The following is a 17,467-nucleotide window of genomic DNA, read 5'->3' on the forward strand; positions in this document are numbered from 1 at the left end:
TGAAACGTAGGCACATCATAAGAGCTATTCATTACAAAGACAATACAGAAAATAGCAACCGGTAAAAGGATACATAGAGCATAACCATATCTTAGATTACTTACTAGATGGTGAATGCAATAATCATTATGTGAACTTGATGTCTAAGATGAGCCAATTCACACTCTAAAGTAATATGGATAACCTTTTAATGGCTCAGGCTCCTTTATATTAAGTATAATAACTTCAAGATGATAATGGAAAAATGATACATTATTAGATACATACATTGAAGAACTTTTCAAGAAAGACTGATTATGCCAACCGGGATACTCTGTAATGCGAGATGATAATGGCAAAATGATACATTATTAGCAAATAAAGACTGCAGCCTGATCTATATCAGAAGGAATTACCCAGAAGTAGTCGCAGAACAAGAGTAATCTCACACTTTGTTTTTTCAAGATTCAAGCAAATTGCATCATCTACTAGTTACTACAAACCACCAGTAAACCTAATTGAAAACTGAAAAAATATCATTGCAGGCTTGCATCAAACAGATTGAATCAAACCAGCACACATCAATTTCAGATTCAATTATTGTCCTGTTCCTATCACTATAGCAAAGAGTTGCAACAAACAGAACCAGTTTTTGTCCGAGTGCTTGTAGAAAATATAAAACAAATTGAAATTCAAATTGCTTGGTCCTCCGAAAGAATGAAGGAGTTATTGTAGTCGACCGTCAAGGACATTTCGCGTGATGGTAAAGACAGACTACGGACGAGAGGGAGATGGGGCCACCAATTAATGTGAACCTTGTACCTTTTGTGCGGTTGGGGTTTATTAATTATATATTTTTGAAATAAATTTTGTAATAATCTTTTATATGAGTTTTATTTTTTGAAGTTCTGTCAAACTAGGGACTATGTTGGTAAATTAATATGTAGATACTATTTCTGTTATTTTGCGGATAATTTCTATGATTTTGTTAAACAAGTGCGACCATTTTATGAAGGCAAGCCCTCCAAAGAACACAAATCCATCCTCCTTTTGGAGATTCTTCTTCCGATGATTATTGGATTTTGTTTCTTAGTGATTGGTTATGTGCTTTACCATTATAAAAAGGCTACCACAGGAAAAGTCAGCAAGAACTACAAATACATGGAGATGTGTGCTCGATATTGAATTACGATGGGACACTTGCATTCAATGACTTCGTCAAGGCAACAGAGGACTTTGACCTCAAATATTGCATTGGAACCGGTGGCTATGGAAGTGTATATGAAGCAAAACTACCTAACGGTAAAACATTTGCTTTGAAGAAACTCCATCGGTTTGAAGCCAAGCAACAAGAGTTTCAAGAACGAGATCCAAGTCTTAACCAACCTAAGGCACAAAAACATTGTGAAACTCTATGGTTTTTGTTTGCATAACAATTGCAACTTCCTTCTACGAATAGTTAGAAACTGTATTTGGCTTAATGACCCTCTTGGGTATCGATCTCATTATATAACGTGAATATACAACTAAAGATCCTATGATTAAGGATTTGATGATAATACACCAATATATTTAAAACTATAACAAACTATCCGATCTTATCATTCTTATCTTTACATTCCCCCTCAATCTTGAGCGTAACTAGGTTGTGATTGTATCTCATTTTCTCCAACATGTTTCGAGTTGTGGGTTTAGTCGGACCATCTGCCAATTGATCATTTGAGGATATAAATCGAACATCTAAAGCCCCCATTGCTACCTTTTCTCTAACAAAATGAAAATTAACTTCTATGTGCTTTGTTCTAGCATGAAACATTGGATTAGCAGTCAAATATGTAGCTCCTAAGTTGTCACACCATAGAATCGGGGCTCGAGCTTGTTTAACACCTAACTCTCTGAGTATTGATTGAATCCACGTTGCTTCTGCTGTCCCATTTGCTAAAGCTTTGTATTCCGCCTCGGTACTTGATTTAGACATTATCGGTTGTTTTCGCGAGCTCCATGAAATCAAGTTGGGTCCTAAAAATATTGCTAAACCGCCAGTGGATCGTCTATAGTCTATGCAACCTGCCCAATTTGCATTAGTGAACACACTTAACAATGTGGAGGTGGTCTTTCGAACATGAAGCCCTGTATTGATCGTGCCCTTTATATATCTTAATATTCTCTTTACTGCTTCGAGATGCACATCTGTGGGTTTGGCCAAAAACTGACAGACTTTGTTAACTGGAAAAGAAATATCGGGTCTTGTTAAAGTAAGATACTACAGACCACCAACCATGCTCCTATACTTGAACGTATCTTTCTCATTGAGCTGTTTTCCAGAATTTAGCGACAGCTTGTCTGTGACCAGCATTGGAGTTGAGACTGCTTTACAATTCTCCATATTAGTACGCTTTAACAGATCAGAGGCATACTTTTGCTGTAACAATGTGATTCCCCCTGAATTGTGAAGCACCTCAATTCCTAGAAAATAGTGTAACTTCCCCAGATCTTTGATAGGAAAAGAAGAGCTTAGTGCTTGACGAGTTTGTCAATAACAACTTGAGATGAACCCACAATAACAATGTCATCAACGTACACCAGTATATAGATAACATATAGACAGTGACATCCTTTTGATGGAGAAAAAAAAGAGATGTGTCTGCCTTAGAAGAATGAAACCCAAGAAAATAAAGCTTGTCACGCAATCATGAGAACCAAGCCCGAGGCGATTGCTTGAGGCCATAAAGAGCTTTGCGAAGCTTACACACATGTTGAGGATGTTTAGAGTCTTCAAAGCCGGGAGGTTGTTGCATATATACTTCTTCTTTTAAAATGCCATGAAGAAATGCGTTATTGACATCTATTTGACGAAGATGCCACCCACGTTAGACAGCGTGTGAGAGAACAAGTCGTATTGTGGCAGGCTTTACAATGGGACTGAAAGTATCCTGATAATCAATTCCATACTATTGTTTGAAGACTCTAGCAACCAAGCGAGACTTGTACTTATCAATGGTGCCATCTGGATTTTGTTTTAACTTAAAAATCCATTTACACCCAACAATATTTACACCAGTGGGTCTAGGAACAAGAACCCAAGTGCGAGTTGACTGTAATGCTGTAAATTCTACTTCCATGGCAGCCTTACAATTAGGATCAGTCACTGCAACTCGATGTGAAGTGGGAGTGCAAACAGAGAAGGCTCGTTTAGAAAGATCATAAGGAATGGTCCCATCTGTGAATTTCTTAGGGAAGAATTTTCCAGCACGTGCACGCGTGGTCATACTAGGAGGAGAGGCTTCAGGGGTGTGCGGAACCGGAGAAGGCATGGCACCAGGTGAGGATGGTATGGCAGCTGATGTAGGAGACAGAGGGATGAAAGCCACTGTAGTTGGTGGTGTTGGTGGTTCCTGAGTTAGAGCAGATGATGCTGATGTTGATGGCGGAGTGGCTTCAGATGCAATTGAGGAGCATGTGAATTCTTGTGGCTCCTCACGCAAAACCTATGTTGGTGCTAGTGCTGGTAGTGAGGAGGAAGTCACTTGTGCAGCAGGAGAGAACTTAACTGGAACTGCATCTGCATCATAATTATTATCTAGCAATAGAGATAAGTCATATTTGCATATGTGGTCATTAGTAATTGCCGATTCATTTGAGGAAAAGATATTGGATGGGACGTAGGAGAAGTACGAATTTGGCCATTGTTTGAAGCATAAGGGAAACAACTCTCATCAAAATTAACATCTCGAGAGATATAAACACGACCAGTGGATTTATCTAGGCATTTATAACCCTTATGAATAGAACTGTAACCCAAGAAAACACACAGAGTAGATGTAAAACTAAGTTTTCATGTATTGTGTTTTCTTAAACATGGCCAACAGGCACAACCAAAGACTCGAAGAAAAGAACATTCATGATTGATAGTTAGCAACTATTTAATAGGGGTGACACTTCCAATTGTTCGAGTAGGCATCCTATTAATCAGATAGCATGCAGTTAGAAAGGCTTCATCCCAAAAACGAAAAGGAAGGGATGATTGAGCTAAGAGAGTTAAGCTCGTTTCAACTATATGACGTTCCATTTTGTTAGGATGTATGAGGACAGGACACACGATGTGTGATTCCTACTGTTTGAAAAAACTAATGCAACCTTTGACACTCTCCGCCCCAGTCTGATTGAACACTACGAATCTTGGTGTTTAAGAGTCGTTCAACATGTTTTTGAAAATTATAAAATACTTATTCAACATCATATTTGTTTTTGATAAGATAAATCCAACTGTATCGACTGTAATCATCTAAGAAACTAACATAATATTTAAAACCCCCACTAGAAACTTAGGCAGGACCCCAAACATCAGTATGCACAAGTTCAAGAGGAAATGTAGAAACACGAACTGAATTACTATAAGAAAGTTAATGACTTTTCCCACGTTGACAAGCATCACAAACTAAAGACTCATTATGAAACGAATATCCTAACTTATTTGAATTTAAAATCGTTTTGACAATTGTTGAAGTGGAATGACCAAAACGCTGATGCCATTAAGACCGAGAGACGTTGACACTTGATAGACCTTGACGTTGAGGAAGATTTCTACAACAACTGATGGGAAGTGGATAGAGCCCGCCTTTGCTCCTACCTAGTAGGATGATTTTCTTCGTTGCTATGTCCTTGTCAAAGAAAACATTAGGATAAAGTTCAGTAAATACATGATTATCGGCCATAAGCCTTTGAGCGGACAAAAGATTTCTGCTAATATGTAGGACATGTAAAACGTTTTTGAGATAAAGAGGTCTAGTTAAACCGGGAATTATTGACTGAACAACATGTGAAATAAACAAACCTACACCATTTTCCACTTGGACTTGATCCTTCCCGTGATAACACTCTTGGACAGTGAGACGGTCAATCTCATTAGTCAGATGGTCTGTTGCTCCACAATCAATAAACCAATTTGGTTTTGGATGGTACCCTGCGGAGGTCACACTATTTTCCCCACGATAATCTTTTGCCAGATACGAGTGGTTGAAATGATTTCTGCAAGTGAGAGCTGTGTGGCCAGGTATACCACACACTTGGCAGCGGGGTCCCCTATTTCCATGACCACGCCCCTACCTCGTCCATGATAGCTTCCTCCTAGAGAATTTCCTCTATGATTATAGTTATTGTGCCCATTTGAATTGTTATAATTGCGAAAAGGTGAGGCACTGTTGTTGTTACTTTCTTGGTGTGTGACATTATTGGCAGAGGACAAAAATTCCACTATGCTTCCCATGGCAGTGGCTTGAACCTCGTGTGCAATCAAATATTAGTAGAACTCTGGAAGCGTGACTTTCCTTTCGTTGCTGAGGACTGTTATGGCGGTGAACAAGTCGCCATGTCTTGGCCCTAATCCTACCAGTATATAGCCAATTACCTCTTCATCATTCATTAGTTGTCCAATGATTTCCATGGTATCTGCAAAACCAGTCATTTTCTGGTACTACTCTGCAACACTTAGATATCTGTGACAATAGTCAAATTCGGGTCAAGTCTAATTCGAACAAAGTCATCAAGTCAAACCGGTCAACTCAATTAAACCTTGTATATTAAGGTTTGTGTTATGTAATTACTGTATAACTCACTATTTTAATAAGAAAACATCACTTGGAAATTTTGTGTGTTTAATTTTCCTTAGCCTTAGTGCTAAACAATGAACAAAACAATGTTGCATACTCATCGGGAGTGTGTAAGATCCTAAAACCTGGCTTAACGGGGTTCACGGACCTTGCGTTGCAGAGCCAAACACTCACAAATGTCACACACGAAACCTCTCTCAATCGTTTTCACTCTATCTCTCTTTATCTAGAATCTCTCCCAAATCTCTCCAAGAATGGGAAATCTCTCCCAAATCTCTCTTTGTATGAGAAATCTCTCCAAGAATGTGAAATCTCTCCCAAATCTCTCTTTTTATGATAAATCTCTCCAAGAATGTGAAATCTCTCCCAAATCTCTCTTTGTATGAGAAATCTCTCCAAGAATGTCAAATCTCTCCCAAATCTCTCTTTGTATGAGAAATCTCTCCAATAATGTGAAATCTCTCCCAAATCTCTCTTTGTATGAGAAATCTCTCCAAGAATGTCAAATCTCTCCCAAATCTCTCTTTGTATGTGAAATCTCTCCAAGAATGTCAAATCTCTCCCAAGTCTCTCTCAAAAGTTCCTTAAACTTTTTATAGTCTTTCGGGCCATCCCGACCCTTAACCAGGTCAAAAACGGCTTAAAACAGGGGTAAAAACGAGTAAAATAGGCTTAAGGGCCCGAAACCCTTCTTAAGGAGTCGAACCCTCTTAAGGACCCGAAACCCCTCTTAGGAACCCAACCTGTTAGAAGCGAACTTGTTAGAAGCGAAGGCATCAGAAGTGAACCCTCCCTTCGGACCGAGCCCCGCATAAGGGACCGAACCCTCCCCTTCGGACCGAACCTTCGGTTCATTTCGGTCTATTTCGCTCCATTTCGCTCTTACCCTCTTTCGCCTCGTTTTGCTTCGGCCCAGCACCAGAAGGGACCGAACCTCCGGCCAGGACCGAGAGGTCTCGCTGGAAGCCCATTTCTTTCCGGTTTTCGACTACGACTTCCTTTTAGCTCCGTTTTCAATTGTTTTAACGCGAGATTTTCACCCAAAACTTTATTTTAACATATAAGGCCCCATATATTCTAATTATCCACGTTTTTGGGGATAAACCTTATCCAAGAAGAGTGTATGAAGTACAAGAGGTGGAGTGTTGACTTTTCTTTATTCTATGACACAAACAACCACTCCCATACCCACTCCATGTCACTATTCACCATCAGCCCATACCTAGTCATTTCATGGTACTTTTTCGACCATTTTTTTAGCCACACACCTGGTTAAGGGTAAGAAAACCCTCCTATCTCCTCACATTTCTTTTATTTCCTCTCATTCTTCCATCAAGAAAAAACTTCATTTTCTCTCTTTAAAATTCGAGATTCAAGGCTATACTGCAAGGTTTTCTTCTACTTTTGGTAAGAATTAACATCCTCCATATGATTATTTCACTTCCTTCTACTCAAATCATAGATATCTTACACAAACTCCATCCTATTGGTGTTAGATCTTTGAATCTTCAAGCAATCTCCCAAAGTGTTCTTGAGTTGAACACTTCTTTTCTCCACCATCCATCTATTGAAATCACCTAAGGTGAGTTCATACCCCTTACATTTTCATGTTTATTAAGTTTTTAGGGGGGGGGGGGGGGGAATACAAGTTAAAACACTAAGAACCTAACTAAACATTTCTAATAGCTTTCATCAAAAAGTTGGACTCCATTCACGGACTATTTTGGGAAACTTAAACATTTTTGTTTTCAAAACTGTTTTAGGTGTAAGTAGTTCCAGTTCTTAGCTTTAAAATGACTACTTGCACATCTCCATACGATTTTTCTACAATTTATGGTGATTTTTACAAAACTGCCTACTATTTCAAACACCAATCCAGACCAGGCTGTGATTATGGACTTTTTCACTCAAGTTGGAAGTCATTAAAAATCATGATAAAAATTATGAGTAAACTAGACACATTTTGGGAACTCTCAGAATTTACGGATTTAGTTTTCGACTTCGTATGATTTTTCTATGACTTTTCTAAAACAGCGCAGAAAGGTTAAAAATTAGTTAAAAGCTTATAACTTTCATAACACTTTGTATTATGTTGAACAAAGTGTATAACAATAAGTTCTAAATATTGAATGTGTTTCCTTGTTAGTTTATCATCATAAACTGAAACTTAGGTGCTGTTTGTTTTTCTGAAGCCAAAATGTTTGCAATCTGCGGACCACATCTGCAAACCTCTGCAGCAGAAGAGGTGGACCAAACGTCTGCAGTCTGCAATAAGACTGTTTGTTTTTTAACGTCTGCAGGCTGCTGAAATAAACTGAATTTTAAATAAAATTATTTTACAAACTTAAAATGATTTTCAACACCAAAATTTTAATAATAATAGTCTTATAACATTGAAAATAAAATTCTTGCAACTAAATTAGTCATACAATAAAAAAAAATGTTTTACAATAACAATTTCATTTAAAACAATTCAATCTATATTGTGCATCAACTGATCAGCAATTTCATCATGTAACTGGGTCATATATTCACGGTCTGCTGCAGTACCATGTGTTGGAATCCCGTCTTCATCATCATCAATGGCCACATTGTTATTTCGAAACGGGACATTGGGTTCATCGTATCGTGCGAATTACTCATCACTCAATCCTTCTTTCCTTATATAATTATGAAGCGCAAAGCATGCCATGGTAATGTTTCTTTGTGTCACAAACGGGAATGGTGCCATCCTCTTCAATATAGGGAAGCGTGCTTTCAAAACACCAAAAGCACGCTCAATGACATTTCGAAGTTTTGCATGTCCATGGTTAAATTTTTCTTTCTTGGTCAATGCACGTCTTTGATGAAAATCTCCAAGCCAATACCTCACATTACGATAAGGGGCCATAAATCCTCGAGTGTGTGTATACGCGGCATCACAAAGATAATATTTGTCTGAAAAAAATGCAAAACACTAATCAATTTTCAAATTAAAATGAAAATATTAAAAAAAAAAAAAAACAAAAATTACCTGTTGGTGGAAACGGGAATGATGCTTGTGGATCGGCTACTGCTTCTGATAATATTCTAGAGTCATGCGCTATCCCTACCCACCCGGTCACAACAAATGTAAAAATCATATTGAAGTCACATATTGCCAATACGTTTTGGTAGCAATCTCCCTTTCCCCTACTTCTATATAAGTCTTGTTTCTTAGTAGGGACAACAGCATGTATCAAAGTGCCATCAAGTGCACCAACTGCTCCTTTGAAAACCCTTCGTAGCCTCCTATTATGTCCTGGAATGTTTGGATTCGGATTAAAAGATGCTGGTACTATAACATCTTGTGCGAAAAGCATCATTTTTTCCAACACTTCATAAAAAAATTTATCAATTGTTTGCTTCGAGTGTTGAAATCTCCGCTTGATAATCACGTAACATTGATTATGTCCGATCATCATCAAAAACATAGCCATCTTTTCCTCAACTGATACATGTTTGCTGTCCTTTAATGAGTAATTTGCTCTAAAATGAGCACATAGTCGTACAAAAGATTCACGGGACATGCGTAATACTTCAACACATTGTAAACGATTACGGTGTAATAACTCCAATGTGTATTCGTGTCCCGTCATTTCTGAATCATTATCCCGCAATCGTTTCACACCCCTCTTCCAAAAATAACGGATGTATAGGTACATTAGAATTACGAGAAGTAACTTTTGATCGTGATCCATATGAACCTAAAATCAATAAAGTAGAACTTTAAAAAACATTACATAAACCATATTTCAAGTATCAAATAAACATTCCATTTATCATATTTCAAGCCAAAATAACATTACATAAACCATATTTCAAGTATCAAATAAACATTCCATTAATCATATTTCAAGTACCAACAAGGGCAAAAAGACCTAAAAAAATAGTTCCAACAAAGGCAAAAACATTTAACAAAGTAGTTCCAACAAGGGCAAAAAGTCCTAACAAAATAGTTCCAACAAAGGCAAAAACATTTAACAAAGTAGTTCCAACAAGGGCAAAAAGTCCTAACAAAATAGTTCCAACAAAGGCAAAAACATTTAACAAAGTAGTTCCAACAAGGGCAAAAAGACATAACAAATACTTTCAACACTAGAAAATCATCGAACAATCTTCCCATCCTTCAAAACTCCTAAACTGGTACCCGTCATCTCAAGCCACCCTCATAATATCTCGGGAACATCGGGCAAATGCATCCACATCTCTCTCATGTTCGTGGTTCCTCCAAAAATATGATATGCGACAAAGCGTAAAGGATCTGTAGGGCCTAACTGAAGGACCTCTAACTTCTCTAAACATTGAGGAATTGTATACCCTTTAGTCAAACTTTGTAGAGCTTTCTTCATTTCAAATGCTAAATCGTCAGCAGTAACAGAAGTTCCATCAGGTGAAGAAGCAGACGGTGAGGCACTAGGAGCTACAGGAGTTGAGGGTTTAGACCTTTTGTTGGGGTTACCGGATGGTGTAGCAGTATATGGTGAACCAGTTGAAGGTGAAGCAGCAGAAGGTGAACCAGCAGAAGGTGAAGCTGCAGAAGGTGAAGCAGTAGAAGGTGGTGGCTCATGATGAGAAGTGTCAACACCATCATCATCCATTGCATCAAAAGGGGTGGCGGTGATCTGAAGTGGTGGAACACGACAGGAGGATGCGCCAGCTACTGATGATGATTGGGTTTAGTAACTCCTAAAATTACCAGTAGCACTATTTCCATCAAAAAGACGTGCACAAAGATCTGGAAAAGGCAGTGGAATTGTTCTCAAAGAAGCAGCTTTCAGATGCCCCTAAACCCAAATGTAACAAGAAATAATATAAGAATATTTGGCAACTTCAAACGTAAATGTTATATATATATATATATATATATATATATATATATATATATATATATATATATATTATTGTATATTAATGTATATGTACCTTCTTAAAATCATCCCACTCCTCGGCTGTTAAATTAAACGTGTTTGTTTGAGAATTGTATATATTACCGGTTTTGTTTTTTAAATATACCCATCCAGTGTATTTGGCTTTCAGATTGTCATATGCGTTTTTCATTTGTTTTTGAGTTAACTCAACCCCAAATTTCTCCTTAAGAACACTTCCAAGCCTTATCCATGAATCTTTCTGCAAACTCAATCCTTTTCTACCAACACTCTCTACTTCTTCAATACAAGTATCCAATAAGCATTTTAAGTGCTCATTGGTCCATTGTTGTTTTTCTCCTATCTCTAATAACCAAATAACAATAAACAGTGAACAAGTAACATCATTATTTCAAGAAAAAGTTTTTATTTTCACGACAAATTTGTAATTTTGTTTTATTTTCAATCACAATAATGTGAAACTTTTTATTCAATTATAAATAACCTCAATTAGAGTGTTTTAATTCAAAGTTTTCTAAAAAACTTTATAAATCAAATAAACTTCACTTTAACGACAAAAACTTTACTTCTATAAAATAAACAAAACTTATGTCTCTTTTTGATGCTTTCTATCATATACATACAAAATCAACAATCATATACATATACACTATCATATAAATATACACAATCAATAATCATATATATATATATATATATATATATATATATATATATATACACACACACACAACTTTGAATTACTGCATATTTAAGTAATACAATCAATTCTAATTATAAGCATTGTTGATAATATGGGTGAGTGGAAATTTAACATTGTTGGTGTACATAACCTAAATTACATTCAAGGTATCATATAAGCATCATAAGAACATCATTCAAAACAACAGGAGGCATGCCCAGGCTTGACAATAACATAATTAAACAGAAAATTTGGGTGCTACTGTTACAGGTTTAACATCTAGGTTCAATTGCTAATTGAAGCACAAACACTTACACAATTGGACTTTTTCGATCAAACAGACCAAGCTGGAGATGTTACAGGTTTAACATCTCGGTATTTCATTCAAAATCAAATCCAATTTCACATTCAAAGATAAATTACTTTCATTACAAATGTTTTTATTTTACAGCTCTTTTATGAGTTATGCATCAATTAACATAAATTCTGAACTATAGCTTCAATGCAACGGATAAGAAGGGAATAACAGAAAGTCGGGAGAAGAAGGAAGACTGACAGCAGGAAAAAAAAACGAACCTGTAGCTGTGAGGTCGAAGTCTCCGGTGTAGCTGTGGGGGCGACGGTCTCCGGCCGGTGGCTTCACAGGGGAGGCGCTGGTTAACGGCGGCGAGCAGGGGAGGATTCGTCGCTTGGTCGCTAGTTGAAGTTGTCGTTGTGACCTTGTTGTTCACCGGCTGCTGCAATCGACTGTGATGGTCGGAAAATCGGAGGACGCCGGATCGGAAAGGAAGGCGGCGATCGATGGTTTTGATCGGAGAGGAGGGTTGCGACGGTGGTGGTCGCTGCAAGGTGGAGTACGATCGATCGATCGAGGGTTTTTTCTGGGAGGGTTGGACGAGGACCGGAGGCGGAAGCAAAAAAAAAAAAGACGCGTTTTTTTAGGTTAAAGGGCTTGCAGACTTTAGAAGATGCTATCCCATATCTGTGTGGTGAAGACCTCGCGCAGATGTTTTTATGTCTGCGCACTTCAGAAAAAACAAACAGACTGCAAACCATTATGTCTGCGTGTGGTCTGCGCCTCGCAGACAGAAGAGGTCACGCAGACCTGCAGAGAAAAAACAAACACCCTCTTAGTCATTCATGATAAGATTATTCATTCATTTAGAACACGTATATTAAGCTATAATAAGCATAATTTATGGATTCATAACACTAATGCATTTTCATAAAATAGTTCTTATACATTACAAACGTTTTGGATAAACTATAATAGGTATAGTTTATGTATCATTTACTTCTCAAACTTATTTACCAAAAGTTTTCAGTTTAGTTCACGTAAATCTGTTAATGAATAAATTTGTGAGTCATTCGCTTCGGGTTACTTCCAAAGTAACCAATTCAAAAAGTCCTGTAAATTGTAACTAGAGTCTCTTGTAGGGAGAACCCACACCTGAGCTGCTTGCAACAGCTAGACCGGCAGGTCTGGGGTGTGAAGTGTCATTTAACGGCGACGCCTGAAGATCGTCGCATTACGAGACCGTCTAAGTTAAGTATGGTTATGATAACTCACATGTGGTATTAACAAATCATAATATTTACGGGTTCTAACTATAAATTAACGAGTTATGTCGATTTAGCTCACTGAAATCACTTTAAGTATGGAAAAATACTTGTACGCCTTCATATCAAAAAGGGTTTTATGTCGATTTAAAATCACTTTTTATATCAATAATTACAGATATTGCTGTATATTTTTGGTCTTGGTATTTAAGACTACACACCATTCATTACGGGAGTTTTCTCAAATCAGAAAGGGTTTTTACGCAAATTTGAAACCACTTTTATATCTTTAAGTATGACAAATACTTGTTCATTTTTGGGTCCTGGTATTTAGGACCACATAACTTTTATCAGGAAAATATTGGATTTTTCTTGGTAACATACATCTCTTTACAAAGATCGATTTTCAAACTCTTACTGTTAAAAGCTTATGAACTCACCAACCTTTGTGTTGACACTTTTCAAAACTACTTGTATTCTCAGGAATTCAGTGAAACAGGAAATCAACAGCGTTTTGAGGATGGGACGATAAATCGTCAAACAGTTCATTTTGTATCATAATGTAATTGATTTGAATCACGTAAACATATACTTTGGTGTAACTTTTTCAATAATATTTATGATGGTTGTATTTACTTTGAGCACTATTATACTCGTTGTGATACTCTACATGAAGTCCTCCACCCCTGGAAGTTTCCGCCATCCTTGGTTTGGGGGTGTGACAATATCCCTTTTTTGTATTTGAGAGTTGAGTGCGAATCTCGATAGAATTTCCACGATGCTGAGTGGAAAACATGGTGATAAGGGCAGTCCATAATTTTTGAGCAGTGTAAGTGCAGCGGATTAACTGAGGAAGAACTTCTTCTGTCATGGAAGGCAGAAGACCCCCAATTACTGTTTGAGCTTGAACTACCAAGGTGTCGTGTTCTGGGTTTGGAGATTCTTTTGGCGGCTCGATTGTTTCTTTTCCTGTGGTGCTGGTACTTGTGATTATTTTGGCTGGAGGCGCCGGTGTAGTGCCATCTAGATGGCTAAAGAGCTGAACTCCCTTTAGAATCGGGATTACTTGTGCCCTCCATAGGAGGAAATTGGTGCGGGTTAATTTGCAGGATACGGCGGTAGCGATAATGGAGGATTTCACCGGTGCCAACATGTTGAAGAAGAGAAAGAGATACCCTTTGGAAGGAGACCAAAAGAGTCGGATGAGAACTATGGTTTAACGAAGGATTTTCAGCTTTGTTACCAAGTTAGAAACTGTATTTGGATTAATAACCCTCTTGGGTATCGATCTCATTATATAACGTGAATATACAACTGAAGATCCTATGATTAAGAATCTGATGATAATACAACAATATATTTAAAACTATAACAAACTATCCGATCTTATCTTTCTTATCTTTACAGGAATACGTGGAAAACGAGAGCCTATTTTGCACATTGAGTGACAATGAATTCACTGTCATGTTGGATTGGAAGACGAGGGTAAACATTATCAAACATGTAGCACATGCTTTGTCATACATGCATCATGACTGTAGCCCACCCATCATTCATCGAGACATATCAAGCAACAACATTCTCTTGAACAAAGAAATGGAAGGATTTGTTGCCGACTTTGGAGCAGCCAGATTGCTCGACCTTGATTCCTCCGACCAAACCATTGTCGTAGGAACTTTGGGATACATTGCTCCAGGTAAGTATGTGTAGATTCTAATGATTCCTTTAGCTTTGTTAGTAGATGAAATTACACTAAACAATCGTTTGATATAAACATGTAGAACTTGCATACAACATCATTGTGAACGAAAAATGTGATGTGTATAGCTTTGGAGTGCTTGCGCTTGAAACAGTTGGAGGGAAGCATCCTGGAGACCTCCTGATGTCCCTCAACTATTTAAACCGGGAAGGTGCAACTTTGGAAAGTATACTTGACAAGTGACTCCCTTTGACAGACGGATTAAAATGGAAATACCGCGTGTTTATAATGTTGCACTAGCATGCATTCGCATGGATCCAAAGTCTCGCCCGACAATGAGAAACGTCTCTCAGGAATTATCCAAGTGATGAGGCAGCATTTGTACCTGATGACCATATCTTTGTTTCGGTACCTCCCGATTAAAACTTCTCTCATGTTTGATTTTATATGAAACCTGTTTATGTGGTCTTATTGTTTTCTACTCAAAAACTAGTTCTCATATACATAATACATCAACATGATGTGCATTCTTGTGCAATTGATATGAGATACAAAACTTGGTGTAGAGCCAAAGAACATCGGACCTCCTCTGTGGCATCCTTAATGTATAAATCAAACGTTAAATCTTCAACATGTATATACCCAAGCAATTGCATACAGAATTATCGGCTATAATTATGTTATAACATTCTACAAATTAGCGTTGCAATGTACGACATATTAGATATCATTGATCCCAAATCTACCACCCTTTCGTGTTCATTATCCGCTTTCCAAATCTTAGTTCAAAATGTTCCTTTTTTTATTAATGGCAACACCGAACAAGGACAGAGCTTGTATAGGGCAAAGAGGGTTGTCCCCCCCCCCCCCCCCCCCCTCCCCGCCAAAAAAAATCATAACTTCAAGCACGGTCACTGAATATGATCCCTCATTATTTGATATTATTTTTAATTATGACCCAATGTCAGGTTGTTTGCGATAACTGAACACACTTTTATCTTTTGGACTTGTTGGCTTGAATAGGCAAATAGATCCTCACATTAACTAATATATATTAATTTTTAGTGAAATTACGATACCAGTACTAACATACTTACCATTGTGACATTGGTATGTATTGTGTTTGCCTAAATGGCAAATGAAAAATATTAGACTATGTGAACTTGATGTCTAATAGGGGTGAGCAAACCCAAACCAAAAAACCGAGAAATTTGAAGATTAATCTCAAACTTTTGACTTGGAAAAGAGAAAGTTGAACGTTTGTTTACCGAATTCTTTCCTTATATGTGTCATTTAATTGACTGTTAAGATGCTATTAGTAATTTTCATAATTTGGTTAACTTTGATGTAGAGTCGATTATTAAGGCTTTAGTTGACTGCATGATTGATGCGAAAGAAAACCTAGATGGTAATGATTCGAGAACAAGAAAATAAGCTACTGGTATGTTTTTTAAGTTTTTTTTTTTTTTCTAATAAAAAAATCCAATCCACTCACTCATTGTCTATAATTCCATCTTTCAGAAATTGCAGTTAACCTAGCTTTAATTTATTGCAATGATACGAAAAAACGAAACACGGGGCCAAACGCGTAGCTAATTCTCATCTAGTTAATTAATAAAATACTAAAGAAGGAAATCAATCCAATTAAGTAAACCCTAAAATAACGAGTGAACTTCATATATGATCTGCCAATTAAATTCCAGAAATAAACAACTCCGGCCAAGGGTTGAAAGAAATTAGAAGATTCGAATAAGATAGCTTACTGATGGCAAGAATGAAGGAGTTATTGTAGTCGACAGTCAAGGACAGTTCGCGTGATGGTAAAGACAGACTATGGACGAGAGGGAGATGGGGCCACCGATTAATGTGAACATTGTACCTTTTGTGCGGTTGGGGTTTATTAATTATATATTTTTGAAATAAATTTTGTAATAATCTTTTATATGAGTTTTATTTTTTGAAGTTCTGTCAAACTAGGGACTATGTTGGTAAATTAATATGTAGATACTATTTCTGTTATTTTGCGGATAATTTCTATGATTTTGTTAAACAAGTGCGACCATTTTTGTATTTTTGCAACTGGATATGCATAATTTTTGTCCATTAATGAAACTTTTGATAGGTGTCCATGCTGGAACATTTCTTTTTATATTAAGAAAACTGCACATTAAACATGTGTTGAACATTGATTTTGAATCTAAAAGTTGACATAATACATTAGTTTACATACAAGTTTCCCTTTCAGTTTCACCTCATATTTCTAAATCATTCATTCTTAGAAATAAACATTTCTTTAAAAAGAATGGCAAGTTTTCAATAAAAACTACATACATGGTTTATGAAATAATTGAAGAGAATAAATTTTGTGGTCCTAACTGTCGGAAGAATGGCAAGTTTGCAATAAAAATAAATTTTGTTTGAACTGGAAATTAAAAAACTTATTCCAGTCTCTATTTTTTGTGATAATGACTCAACAATTAAGTTAGCTCTTAATCCTGTGTTTCATGAAAAAAACAACACATTTTGACATTGATTTGCATTTTGTTAGAGAAAAAGTTTCTAATGGAATTTTAAATTTGGTTAAAATAAGTTCTTATGAACAAAATGTTGATATTCTTACTAAATCTTTAAATATAAAACAACATGATTTTTTGTCTAAGAAAATGGGTCTTGTTGATGTTTTTAAGAAAGAAAAATAAATATTTCGATTGAGGGGGATGTTGAAAATATTATATATAATAACAATCTCATATTTATTGGTTTAAATGAAAATTATTGTTGGTAAAAGGTCTCTTATGTTTAAAGTTTATTCTTTTGGTTGTTAAGTGAAAAGTGCAGGGAAAACACGCGGGTCATCAACTTGGGTCAGTTCTCTTTGGGTTGATACTATATCCAGTTAACTGATGCATACACACACACACACACACACAGAGAGAGAGAGAGAGAGAGAGAAGGATCGCTCAGTTCTCATCTCTTCAGATCAAAGTTAGGGTTAGTCGATTAGGGTTTCTTTCAATTTTCTTTCACTCCT

At 36.8% G+C, this 17,467-nt stretch overlaps 1 pseudogene; it reads left to right on the top strand.

The window, feature by feature from the left end:
• The first annotated feature begins 770 nt into the window (after positions 1–770).
• LOC145089090 (MDIS1-interacting receptor like kinase 2-like) lies at positions 771–14,759 on the top strand (annotated as a pseudogene).
• Positions 14,760–17,467: the final 2,708 nt, after the last annotated feature.

The sequence above is a fragment of the Lactuca serriola genome, chromosome 2, assembly GCF_051521515.1.
Source record: "Lactuca serriola cultivar US96UC23 chromosome 2, Lser_US96UC23_V15, whole genome shotgun sequence".
In the NCBI taxonomy this organism is placed as follows: Eukaryota; Viridiplantae; Streptophyta; class Magnoliopsida; order Asterales; family Asteraceae; genus Lactuca; species Lactuca serriola.